This window comes from Oryx dammah, unplaced genomic scaffold (assembly GCF_014754425.2).
Source record: "Oryx dammah isolate SB20612 unplaced genomic scaffold, SCBI_Odam_1.1 HiC_scaffold_16, whole genome shotgun sequence".
NCBI lineage: Eukaryota > Metazoa > Chordata > Mammalia > Artiodactyla > Bovidae > Oryx > Oryx dammah.
The window spans coordinates 43,396,293-43,408,354 of NW_024070200.1; the positions used below are offsets into that span (position 1 = coordinate 43,396,293).

Below are 12,062 nucleotides of genomic sequence, written 5' to 3' on the forward strand. Positions count from 1 at the left end.
CAATTGATAGTCTCTGATTTAAATATATGGGTCCAATGAGTTCACATTTTCTCTGTTTGTGGGGGTGAAATATATTTACTTCTTCTATCTTATTTTCTATAGTGTGGTATATTTATTAGTTTCTCCTTTCCTGTCTTCTCTTGGATTGGTAAAGTTTTCTTTGTCCTCCATCTCTCTCTTTCTTTCTCTCACTTCTGCTAACATGTAAATTACACCTTGAGTTTCCTTTTCTTAAAATTTTAACTTGTATCCAAAATTGATCTTTTTCTCAACGTTTAAAATATGCAACTATAACTTCTATTGTCTTTTTGACATGTATTAACCATACATTCCTTAGTGGCTTTTTTTTTTTTTAAGGAAATTGCTTTGTTTTCTTAAATTTCTCTGACCTGAATGATCTCCGAGGTGTGTTCAGTGTCTGTCTTTTATGGCATCAGTTGTCGTCATATGACTCACAATTGCAGTGCATGGTTCAAGAGGAGGAGCCGTTCTTGGCCCTTTTTGTTCTTTTTCTCCTACTCGCCTTCTTTATGTCTAGAAGTTTTATACTGAACTAGGTTTCACAGCTCAAAACTAGGACTTACGATAGAAGTTTGAGGCTCCTGTCTCACAGGGATGCTTCAGATTCAGTTCTTGAGCCGATGGGTAGTGTGGCCAAGTTCTGCCTGCGTAAATGTCTGATTCCTTCTGCTACTTTGCCATGCCATACCATGCTTTGTCACTTAGTTGTGTCTGACTCTTTCAGACCCCATAGACTGTAGTCCGCCAGGCTCCTCTGTCCATGGGATTCTACAGGCAAGAATACTGGAATGGGTAGCCATTCCCTCCTCCAGGGGATCTTCCTGATCCAGGGATTGAACCTGCATCTCCTGCATTGCTGGCAGATTCTTTACCAATGCTGCTACCCTGGGCAGCAGCTTAATGTTGAATACAGCCAGGAAGCTGGGCCAGCTTCTTTCAGTGTTTGTTCTTGAGTGAGGGAGCCCCACCTCATTCTATTCCAGCTCCTGATTTCACAGGCCGGGCCTCACATCAGCCCACTACTGAAGCTGAATATGGGCTACTTGTATTAATGTTCTTGGAGCCCAGAAGGTCCACAGCTCTAGCCTTGCCTAAGGTTATGTATTGATCTCTCATTTTCTTCCATCAAGATGCTTATCACTTTTTTAAAAGCTTTAAAAAAATTATTTATTTATTTGGCTGCACCAAGTCTTATCTGCTACTTGCAGGACCTTTTAGTTGTGGCATGCGGGCTCTAGTTCCCTGACCGGGCATGGAACCTGGGACCCCTGCATTGGGATCTTGGAGTTTTAACCACTGAATCATGAGGAAAGTCCCTTATCACTTTTTTTTTTTTTTAATACACCAAGGTTTAAGATGGAGCATTGCTTTGGTTTGGAGTAGAGGACTGTGTTTTGTGTCTTACGATGCAAACTCACAACATCATCTGCTACAGTTGAAACTTAGAAATTTTTATACTCTTTGGCTCAGTAATTAAAAATCTAGGAATTTATCCTAAGGACACAATTGGATAATACATGTACAATGGTGTTTGCTACAGTTTTTTACAATCATAGCAAAGAGCTGGAACCAACCTAAATGTCCATCAGTAAGGGATTCAATAATTTATAATATTTCTAAATACTATTAAGAAATATAAATATTATTTCTAAATCTTATCACTAAGTTATGATATTGTAATTCCAGAGAATAATCCTCTAATTTGAGACTCTAGTTAGGTAGGTTTGAAAAGCTTTGGCCCTTATAATTTTTTATTTTAAATAAAAGAGCCATAGGTGATTCTGATTTGCCTATAGGATTATGAACCACTGATAGTACGAGAACATCTAATATTCTGGGAAGTAAATTAGTTTTTAAAATCGGAGTATACTTGCTTAACAGTGTTGAATTAGTTTCTGCTGTACAGCAAAGTGAATCAGCTATACGTATACATATACATACATCCCCTCCCTCTTGAATCTTCCTCCCACCCCTCAATCCCACCCCTCTAAGTCCTAAGGGGTGGGACTAAGTCAGGGTTTGCCAAACTATGGCCCAAAGTCTAAATCCATCCTGCTGCCTGCTTTTGTTGGCCTATGAGCTAGGAATGTACTTTATATTTTGAAACAGTTAAAAAAACTTCCCTGGTGGCTCGGTGGTAAAGAAGCCACCTGCCAATGCAGGAGATAGGGGTTCAGTCCCTGGGTTGGGAAGATCCCTTAGAGAAGGGCATGGCAACCCACTTCTGTATTCTTGCCTGGGAAACCCTGTGGACTGAGGAGCCTGGTGGGCTTCAGTCCACGGGGTCACAAAAGAATCAGACATGACTTAGTGACTAAATAGCAAAAAAGCAAAGGGAGAATAATATTTTGTGATATGTGAAAATTATATGAAATTCAAATATTTAAACCCAGCTACACTCATTCAATTACAGTTTATCTATGGTTGCTTTCTTGCAGCTATGGGATTGAGTAATTGTGATCAAGACCATGTGTCTGTGGCCTCAACTACTTACTCTCTGACCTTTACAGAAGGTTTGTGACCCTGTTCTAAACTACTTCTCTCTCTTGCCACTGACTTGACAGTAGCTGCTTAGTCATCAGTGTAGGGGTGTATGTAGGGAGAAGATCATTCTTCCTTAGTTTGTAGGTGAAAATAGTCCACCCCGCTGTGAGGTCTGAATATGTTTCTCTTTATTCCACAAAATACAAAACAGATGCACCCAAAGAAGGTTCAGAAAATGGTTACCAGAGCTCTTAGAAGAAGCAGAGCAGCATTCTGCCTTTGTTGTTTTGATTAAACCACCTAAGGAGGATTAGACAGAAAAATTGTGTTTCAAACCATAGGCAGTGTTGCCTATTGGTGGGCCATCCAGCTTTCCGTACCTGGGAAAAGAGCTTAAACCATATGTAATCAGATCTGCAGGTTCCTTCAAGTTCCACTTACAGAAACTGTCCGTGGCACTGCATAAAAGGATGACTCTGGAACAACTGGCCTCAAGTAACTCGTTCATCTCATTTATGTTGAAACTTTGCTCTTGTATTGGACGTTGGGCACGGTCTTTCTATGAGCCACCTCAGTGTCCTTCTTCACCACCATTTAAGCTCTCACTAGCTTTTCTCCCCCAGGCCACATGGTTTCAGCACCCTGCCTGCTTCGCTTCCACCCTGGCCCTGCTTCAGCATTGCTACCCTCCCAGTATTAGGGTCCTGTAAGTCTTCCCATGTGTCCTTGAGGGGGAAACTGAAAACTAAGGATTTGCTAGAAAGTAAGATACAGGATGTTAGAGGTGAAAGCCCCACAGTGTCTCTCGAAAGAGGGTTGCAAGACAGAAAAGACCTGATGTGCAGATTGAGATCAAGGCTTTTAAAAGGCAGAAGATAACTAGCAGTAGAATTTTAGATTTAAATGCATCTTGAAGCATGCACTAATAGGATGTCTGTGTGACCCACAGGCACCATGGTGATGAGTACTGTTCTTGAAAGCCTGAAATGCAGAGTCTGGGGGCCGGGAGTGGGAAGCTGAGAGAGAAAAGGGGAGGAACAGAGATGTGAATGGATGCAGAAGAAAAAAGAAATCTTTGGGGAAGGGAGTACCTTTGGTGAGAAATAGAGAAGAGTAGAGAAGGAGAAGTTTGGAGTCTGATTCAGGCACCAACAGAGGGCTTCCTCACCTCTGCTTTGTTATTTGTCATGAGGGGAAGTGACACCCAGGGTTGCTGTGAGGATCACAGAAAGGCAACTAGTGGGACTTTCCTGGTGTTCCAATGGTTAAGAATCTACCTGCCAGTGCAGGAGACATGGGTTCAGTCCCTGGTCCAGGAAAATCCCCTGTGCTGTGGAGCAACTAAGCCCATGTGCCACAACTATTGAGTCTGTACTATGGATCCTGGGAGCTGCAACTGCTGAGCCCACCTACTGAAGCCCCTGTGCTCTAGAGCCTGTACTCTGCAACAATAGAAGCCATTGCAATGAGAAGCCCAAGCATCACAGCTAGAGTAGCCCCTGCTCACCACAACTAGAGAAAGTCCATGTGCAGCAATGAAGATTCCACGCAGCCATAAAAAGATGAATTTAAAAAAACAAAGGCGCCTAGCACAGCCCTAGGCATACAGCAGACCTCTTCTCCTCCCCTCCCCTCCCAGCCTCCCCAGCCCCACCCATGTCAACTTCATCCACCTCCCACATCACAGTTTGTGACGTATCACCTCCAGGCTGCTCACAGAGCCTCTTCAGTCTCAGGCTGAGTCCATTGACTCTGACGTCAGTCCTATGTCAGTCATGTGTGCCTTCCTGGAAGGTACCAGAAATGATATTACTTGGTGTCGGTGACCTCTTCCATGCACTGGGTCAAAAGAGAGGCATTTTTATCTCATTTGCTTCTTTTATAGGGGACTCAGATGTGCCTGCATCCTACTAAGGTGTGTTGAAGAATTACCCAAGGAGCATGTCCAAACTACATGATTATTAAGTGAAAATGAAAACATTAGGGCCAGTCACAGGGACCACATCTCTATTGCTGTATGCACAGCCTTATCTTCCACCAGTACTCATCCATGCTTCCCAGGTTCAGAGATGCAAATGAAGTCCCCTCTCTATCTGTGGTATGCAAAGGCCACTGTTGCCTAAAGAGTATCATCGCTAGTGTTTACCAACAAGGCTTTGGATGTGGAAAATGTCCCAGATAGCATCACTCTTTCAATGGGGGACCCTCTTCTTTAAAAAAAAAAAAAAGATTATCTTTACTTATTTATTTGACCACGCCCGGTCTTAGTTGCAGTATGTGAACTCTCAGCTGTAGCATGTGGGACCTAGTTCTCTAACCAGGGATGGAACTCAGATGGAACCCCCTGCATTGGGAGCATGGAGTCTTAGCCACTGGACCACCAGAGAAGTTGTAACGGGGTCCCTTTGTGGAAGCTTCTTGTGCATGGGGTAGCCAAGCCATTTTCCTTCCACCCCACCATGTCTGGCCTTTCTCTAGGGACTGTTGTTTATATTGTCAGAGTTGAACATCCAGGAGCCTCCAGAGACATTTTCCTGGCCCTGCAATGCAGCATGCAGGATCTTAGTTCCCCGACCAGGGGTCGAACCTGGGTTCCTTGTATTAGGAGCACAGAGTCTTAGGCACTGAACCACCAGGGAAGTCCCAGGGGCTCCTCTTCTTGTGAACGATTGCCCATAGCTTCTCAGGAGGGCACCTCCCACTCCACTGTGGCCAGTTTGGGTTCACTTCCTGCCAGGAGCCTTGCCTGATGTCCCAGAGCCAGCACATCCCTCCTCTGGATGTTCAGAACCTGCTGAGCTTGATTCCCTCATAGCAGTTAGCACTGCGGATTGCAAGTCCCCAGTTTCATGTTCCTCTCTTCCTCTAGTGTCTGAACTCATTGAGGACATGGACCGGGTCTCATCTGTCATCTTATCCTCTAGAGCAATGAAGTGGAGCCACCATTGTCTGAGTCAGCAGGGCTGGGGTAGGGCTAAGATGCTGTGTTTCTAGAGAGCTTTCAGGTGATGCCGAAACTGCTGGCCTGGGGACCCCGCCCAGGGTGGCAGAGTGTTGATGCCTAACACAGGCCCCAGCTAACACAGAATCTCATTCAGTATTTGTCAAAAGCATATAGGTTCTGGGATCAAGGAAAATGTCATAAAGATTTTGAGAGTGTAAAACATGAGCATATTAGGAGCAGATGTGGCTGTGTCTATACATATATATATATATATTTTAATAAATAGACATGTTACCATGCTTTTAGCTACTTGCTAGAATGTGTGTGTGTTAGTCACTCAGTCATGTCCAACTCTTTGCAGCCCCATAGACTATAGCTTACCAGATTCCTCTGTCCATGGGATTCTCCATGCAAGAATACTGGAGGGTAGCCATTCCCTTCTCCAGGGGATCTTCCCAACCCCAGGATTGGACCGGGTCTCCCATATTACAGACAGATTCTTTACCATGTGAGCAACCAGGGAAAGCCCTAGCTAGAATAGGAAGCTGAAAAGTGAAAGTTATGTAAATAAATAAATTAAATATGCACATGACTAAGTGACTGAACAACAACAACACTATATATAAAATTGTTAACCAACAAGGACCTACTGTATAGCCCAGGGAACTCTACTAAATATCTTGTAATAACCTAAAATGGAAGAGGATGTAAAGAAGGAAGAACTATATATATATATATATATATATATATACACACACATACATATATATAAGACACACACATAACTGAGTCACTTTGCTGTACACCTGAAACTAACACAACATTGTAAGTCAACTATATTTCAATAAAAATCTTTTAAAAAGGAAAATAAAAATAAAATCTACAGACTAGTTATCTACATGAGTTAAAACAAAAACCCAACAAAATCTGGCTGACATTTTTTTTCTTCTTTCAGTAGCTGATTGAATTGACTTTATATTGTGGCCCTGGAGTTTGGAATTCATCTGGACAAAGTCTATGTATTGTATGTATGGAGGCTGATATTTTATACCTGTTCAATTTTTAAAACACAGTCCCCTCTAAAATCTATGCAAAATAGCTCCATTTCAAGAACTAAAGGAAGCAGAGGTGAGCCCTGTAAAGTGACTGGAACATGAGGAGTTGTCATTTGAATCCCCTGCTCTTGCCGTCTATGGGGTCGCACAGAGTCGGACATGACTGAAGTGACTTAGCAGCAGTAGCAGCAGCAGCAGCAGCACCTCTTGTCCAGGTGAATTTAAAATGAGCAGACGGGTCCTGATTTGCAGCTGGGGTTACTGCAGTATAGTTCACAGGGCAGGAGAATTTGAACAGAAAAGATAACCAATTGCTCCTTCCGTGGGCCCCACCTCCCTCTGAGAACAGGACATATTCAAGAACTCTGAGGCTGACCAGAAGCTCTACCTGAGGCTGCCAGCCCTACCACTGATCCTCCAGTGGGAAGTTGGCATTTCTTTCTTGGCGGATGCTTTCAGGATAAGTTAGTACCTTGGTTGGTGGATATGAAAAAATTGTCCTGGATGGTAAAATCCTATTGACCAAATTCAGCCCCACCCTTCTTGAAGGAGGAGGGCCTGTTTGAACACCAGCAGGATTCAACACACTCCAATACTTTGGCCACTTGATGTGAACAGCTGATTCATTGGAAAAGACCCTGATGCTGGGAAAGATCGAGGACAGGAGAAGGGGGACAACAGAGGATGAGATGGTTGGATGGCATCATCAACTCAATGGACTCAATGAGTTTGAGCAAACTCCAGATGGTGAAGGACAGGGAAGTCTGGCATGCTGTAGTCCATGGGGTCAAAAAGAGTCAGACACAACTTAGTGATTGAACAACAAGTCTTCAACATGCAGCATCTCAGTGTGACTTTGATACCATAAATGTTGGGGTCAGATTCCTTGGATTCATATTCTGGCTCTGCCACTATCTTTGAAGGAGTTTTTTAAACAGTCTCTTCCTCAGTTTCCACATCTGTAAATGAGTCCCCCCCATAAGTAACCATCTGATAGGATGGCTGTGAGGAATGAAAGAAATAATCCATATAAACCACTTGACAGAGAGCCTGGCATAGTGAATGCAGTCTGTATTAACTGTTTTTATTAGTTTGGATTTCGGCTGCTTGAGAGGACAGCTCAAATATGTCCAGCTGCTGCCTGCCAGGACCTGAATTAATCAGGATGCTCTCGGCAAGGAGCAGAACACTTGACCCTCAGCAGCTTATGCAATAAAGACATCTATCATCTCGTGTCTTGAGAAGCTGAACTTAGCACATGCTCTGGGGTTGGCTGATTCAGGGTCCTGGGATGGTCATCAAGGACACACTGTCTCTGTCTCTCCTTTGCCCACCCCAGCGAGTGGGTGGCTGGATCTTCAGGCTGGTTCCCCTTGTGGGTAGTGTCCATATGTCTGTCCTCTGTGTCTGCATCTCTATTGCTGCCCTGCAAATAGTTTCATCAGTACCATCTTCCTAGATTCCACGTATATGCATTAATACACAATATTTGTTTTTCTCTTCCTGACTTACTCTGTACAATAGGCTCTAGGTTCATCCACCTCATTAGAACTGATTCAAATGTGTTCCTTTTTATGACTAATATTCCATTGTATATATGTATATATCACATCTTCTTTATCCATTCCTCTGTTGATGGACATCTAGGTTGCTTCCATGTCCTAGCTATTGTAAATACTGTGGCAGTGAACACTGGGGTACATGTGTCTTTTTTTATTATGGTTTCCTTAGGTATTTGGTGGAGTGGGAAATGGCAACCCACTCCAGTACTCTTGCCTGGAGAATCCTATGAATGGAGGAGCCTTGTGGGCTATAGTCCATGGGGTAGCCAGGAGTCAGACTCGACTGGGCAACTTCACTTTCACTTTAGGGTATATGGAGGGCAGAGTTCTTAAGTCACGGAGGCAAAGGCAGAAAGGCCAAGAGTCCTGTCCTTGACCTTGGGGAGAGGACTCAAGTCCCAGCTCCGTGCCTAGGAGGAGGTGCTGGGGATGTGGGAGCTGATGGGAATGGAGATGCTGTGCAGGCTGTGAGCAGCTGTGTACACTCGATGGCTGGCTATTATGATACACAGCAGCATCCTTCTGTCGTTCTCCGTTTATAGTCTGACTCTATGTGGGAGCTGACAGATATAAAGAAGACAGCCTGAATGTGTACTAAAGACATTTCTCATTCACCTGGGTCTGAAAGTATCCTCCCCAAGACAGATACCAGCTCCACTGATTAAGCAACAAAAGTAACAATAATTATGACACTTATGGCCCCTGAATACTTTATGTCTTCAAAGTACTCTATGATTTCATTTGAAGTCTGGAAGCAGGTGATGGTCTGAAGCTCAGAATCCTTCTGTGTAGACTGTCTGACACCTCCTTGTGATGTATTTGCCCCCTGTTGCTGGGCAAGGGGTGGAGGGGCTGGGCTGGTCTCTTCCTTTCCCCTGCTTCCTCACACACAGCTGCCCATTTCCCTTTTATGGCTGCTGTTTTGTTTGAAAATAACATCTTCAAGCTCTCAGCCCAGATGATCGGTCTCTGACATTGTCTCCTTGACTGATTTCCCTAATGTCAATACCATGTCAAATTCTTCCCAGGCTAGAAAGATAAGAAACAGGGCTATATTTAATGTGAGAAGGAACACTGAGTATAAAACTCCTGCTTTTGCTAAAAATCAGAGTTTAGCAAAAGATGTTTGATAAGAGGGGAAGGGAGAAATGTAGCCTCAAGTCCTTTGAAAATTCTCCTTTCCTAGAAAGCACTTGGAGCTGCTCTCTTTAGAGCTTCAAGTCTCGTGGGAGACAACTTAATGACTGCTCCATCGCTGTGCCCCCCTGCTGCCTTACCCTGTGTAATACCTTACCAAACATACTGCTTCCTTTCTCCACCCCACCTGGCTTCATTTCACTCCAAAAACCAGGGCACAGACTCTGGTGGCTTCTGACAGGTGTCTTCCTTCCACACCTGTTGATACCAAAATGCCAAATGGATCAGCATGTTGGGTGATGGAGTAGGTCTAAGTGCTGCTGTCTCAGGAAGCTGGGGTATTTTGAAGAGCAGAAGTCTGACATTGAAATGCCAGTCTTTTACTAGTGGGCTGTGTGACTCTGGGTAACTTATACAACCTCTCTGAGCCTCTGTGTAAAATTCTGATAATTATTCACTCTCTCTTCTGGGTCATCAATTCCTGGGTGCTTGGAAGGGTCAGGAGAGCAGTCATCAACAAGCTGTGCAGACTGGCCTAGACCAGAGCCCTCATAGAGGGCATGGGGGAAGCCAAGCCCAGCTGTTTTCTGCCTCCAGGCTTCTTCTGTTTATGACCCTGCTTAGTGATCTGGGAGGCACTATGGCAGTGAGCTCCCCTGTTTATTACCCACAATGAACCTGCTGGGCCCCAGGTTTCTAGATGAGTCTCACTGGGCTGGCACTTGTACATAAGAATACAACTTGTTCTTTTCTTGGTTCTCTAGTTCCTCCCTAGTGCCCTTGCTGAGAATCTCACAGGGCTGCCAACTAGGTTTTTGGAATCCACACCCCAGTTTCCTATCTCTGTAATGGGGTGAGGTTCCTGTAGAGCATAGAGGGTAGGGGGGAGATGGGGTGGGGGATTGTGTTCCAAACAATGTCATTCAGGGCCTTCCCTGTCTTTCATGAGTGGTGACTATTACCATGTTCCATTTTGAAAAGAATGCCAGGTGTTTACATCTTTTTAGCTCTTGAAGAAGCCAAGTAATGTTCAGAGTGGGTTTGGGACTTCCCCTGGTGGCCCAGTGGCTGAAACTCCATACTTCTACTCCAGGGTTCCATCCCTGATCGGGGAACTAAGATCCCACTTGCAGGGGCCAGACAACCAGAGATGCTGTAGGGCTGTGACAATGCTGGCTTGTCGAGCAGCTGGGAGCACTACCTTGAAAACACCAATGTAAAGTGAATTCTGAGCATGAAAGTTTGATGACACAGAGCACTGAATTTCTTTGTTTGGAGTGCAAGAGTTATCACCCTTTCTGGAGCATGTTTCAATTCATTTCTGTTCAGTTGTGTCTGACTCTTTGCGACCCCTGGACTGGGACTGCAGCACGCCAGGCTTCCCCGTCCATCACCAACTTCCAAAGATTGCTTGTAAACTGAGCACATTTACAAGTTCTGTATGCAAACAATCTGATGGTGAAGAGCAGACAGTGATGGGATGTGAAAACCAGTCCTCCACACACTGCTCCAAATAAACAGCTGCCTTCTCTTCCCCCCAAAATGCTCTGCCCATAATTAAACCTACATCTCCTGCCCCAGCAACACAAATGGCATCTATGCTTCTTATGGACCTTTCTACTTGGAATACTTCCTTCTTGCGGATTTTACCTTGATTATGAAGCAGAAGTCACCAGGTGTCTATGTGCTGCCTTCCTATCAATCTGCATTACTGCAGTTTGGAGTCATGTTTGTAGGGCATGGACTCTATCAAGGTGGTGTATTTAAGTTTACATCCCTGATAACTACCCGGATGGTGACTGTCCACATTTGGTGTGTGATATTCCCATCTTTCACCAGCTAGTTGATCCCATCTCACGTGAACTGTGGGCTTCCCAGGTGACTCAGTGGTAAAGAACCTGCCTAACAAGGCAGGAGACATGGGTTCGATCCCTGGGTTGGGAAGATCCCCTGGAGAAGGAAATGGCTACCCATTCCAGTATTCTTGCCTGAAGAATCCCATGGACAGAGGAGCCTAGAGGGCTACAGTCCATGGGGTTGCAAACAGCTGGACATGAATGAGTTACTGAGCACACACTGAGAACACACAAAGGTGAACTGGATGCAAAGAGAGTATTTGCAAAGTGGCTGCTGCTGCTGCTAAGTCGCTTCAGTCATGTCCAACTCTGTGACCCCATAGATGGCAGCCCACCAGGCTGTCATCTGTCCCTATGATTTTCCAGGCAAGAATACTGGAGTGGGTTGCCATTTCCTTCTCCATTGCAAAGTGGAGGCGGAACAATAAATGTATTTGGCAAGTATTGATGTGTGCAAGGTGAGTTTTCTACAAGATTGATCCAACAAGTGCCCTAAACTCAGAGACTGCAATACTGGGTGTAAAATCTATTTAGCTTTTGAAAAGTAAAGTGGTTGGCAGTGTTAAGGTATGCATTGCTTATTTGTTTGGCCAACCTAAAATAGAAGACCTCTACATAATTAGCTTTTCTCTGTGGAATCCTTCTGTACATGCTGAAGCTAGAGAGAAGATGCTGACTCAGACAAAGCCTGAAGAACAGCATAATAAAAGTGTTCATCTTGGCCTGTAATGGGTAAATCCTAGCTAAGGACAGCCTTTCAGTAAAGAAGAGAAAACAGTAACAGCTTAAGAGGGGGTGACTCTGGTGCACCATGAACTTTCCTGCTGGACTCAGGCTAGTAGAGTTGACTGATGGACTGTCAGCAGAGCAAACTGGCATGAAGAGTGGCTGATGTCAGTGTGGTCTGTGTGTGCTTAGGTTCTAACAGCAAGTTCTGGAAATCCTCTTTTTATGCACTGCATTACCTCTGGTAAAAGTATCTTTCCAGTGGTTATCTAGTTTA

The 12,062-nt window shown here is 44.4% G+C and overlaps 1 pseudogene; it reads left to right on the forward strand.

Moving 5' to 3' along the window:
* Positions 1 to 10,448: 10,448 nt before the first annotated feature.
* Positions 10,449 to 11,848, forward strand: LOC120875340 (annotated as a pseudogene).
* Positions 11,849 to 12,062: the final 214 nt, after the last annotated feature.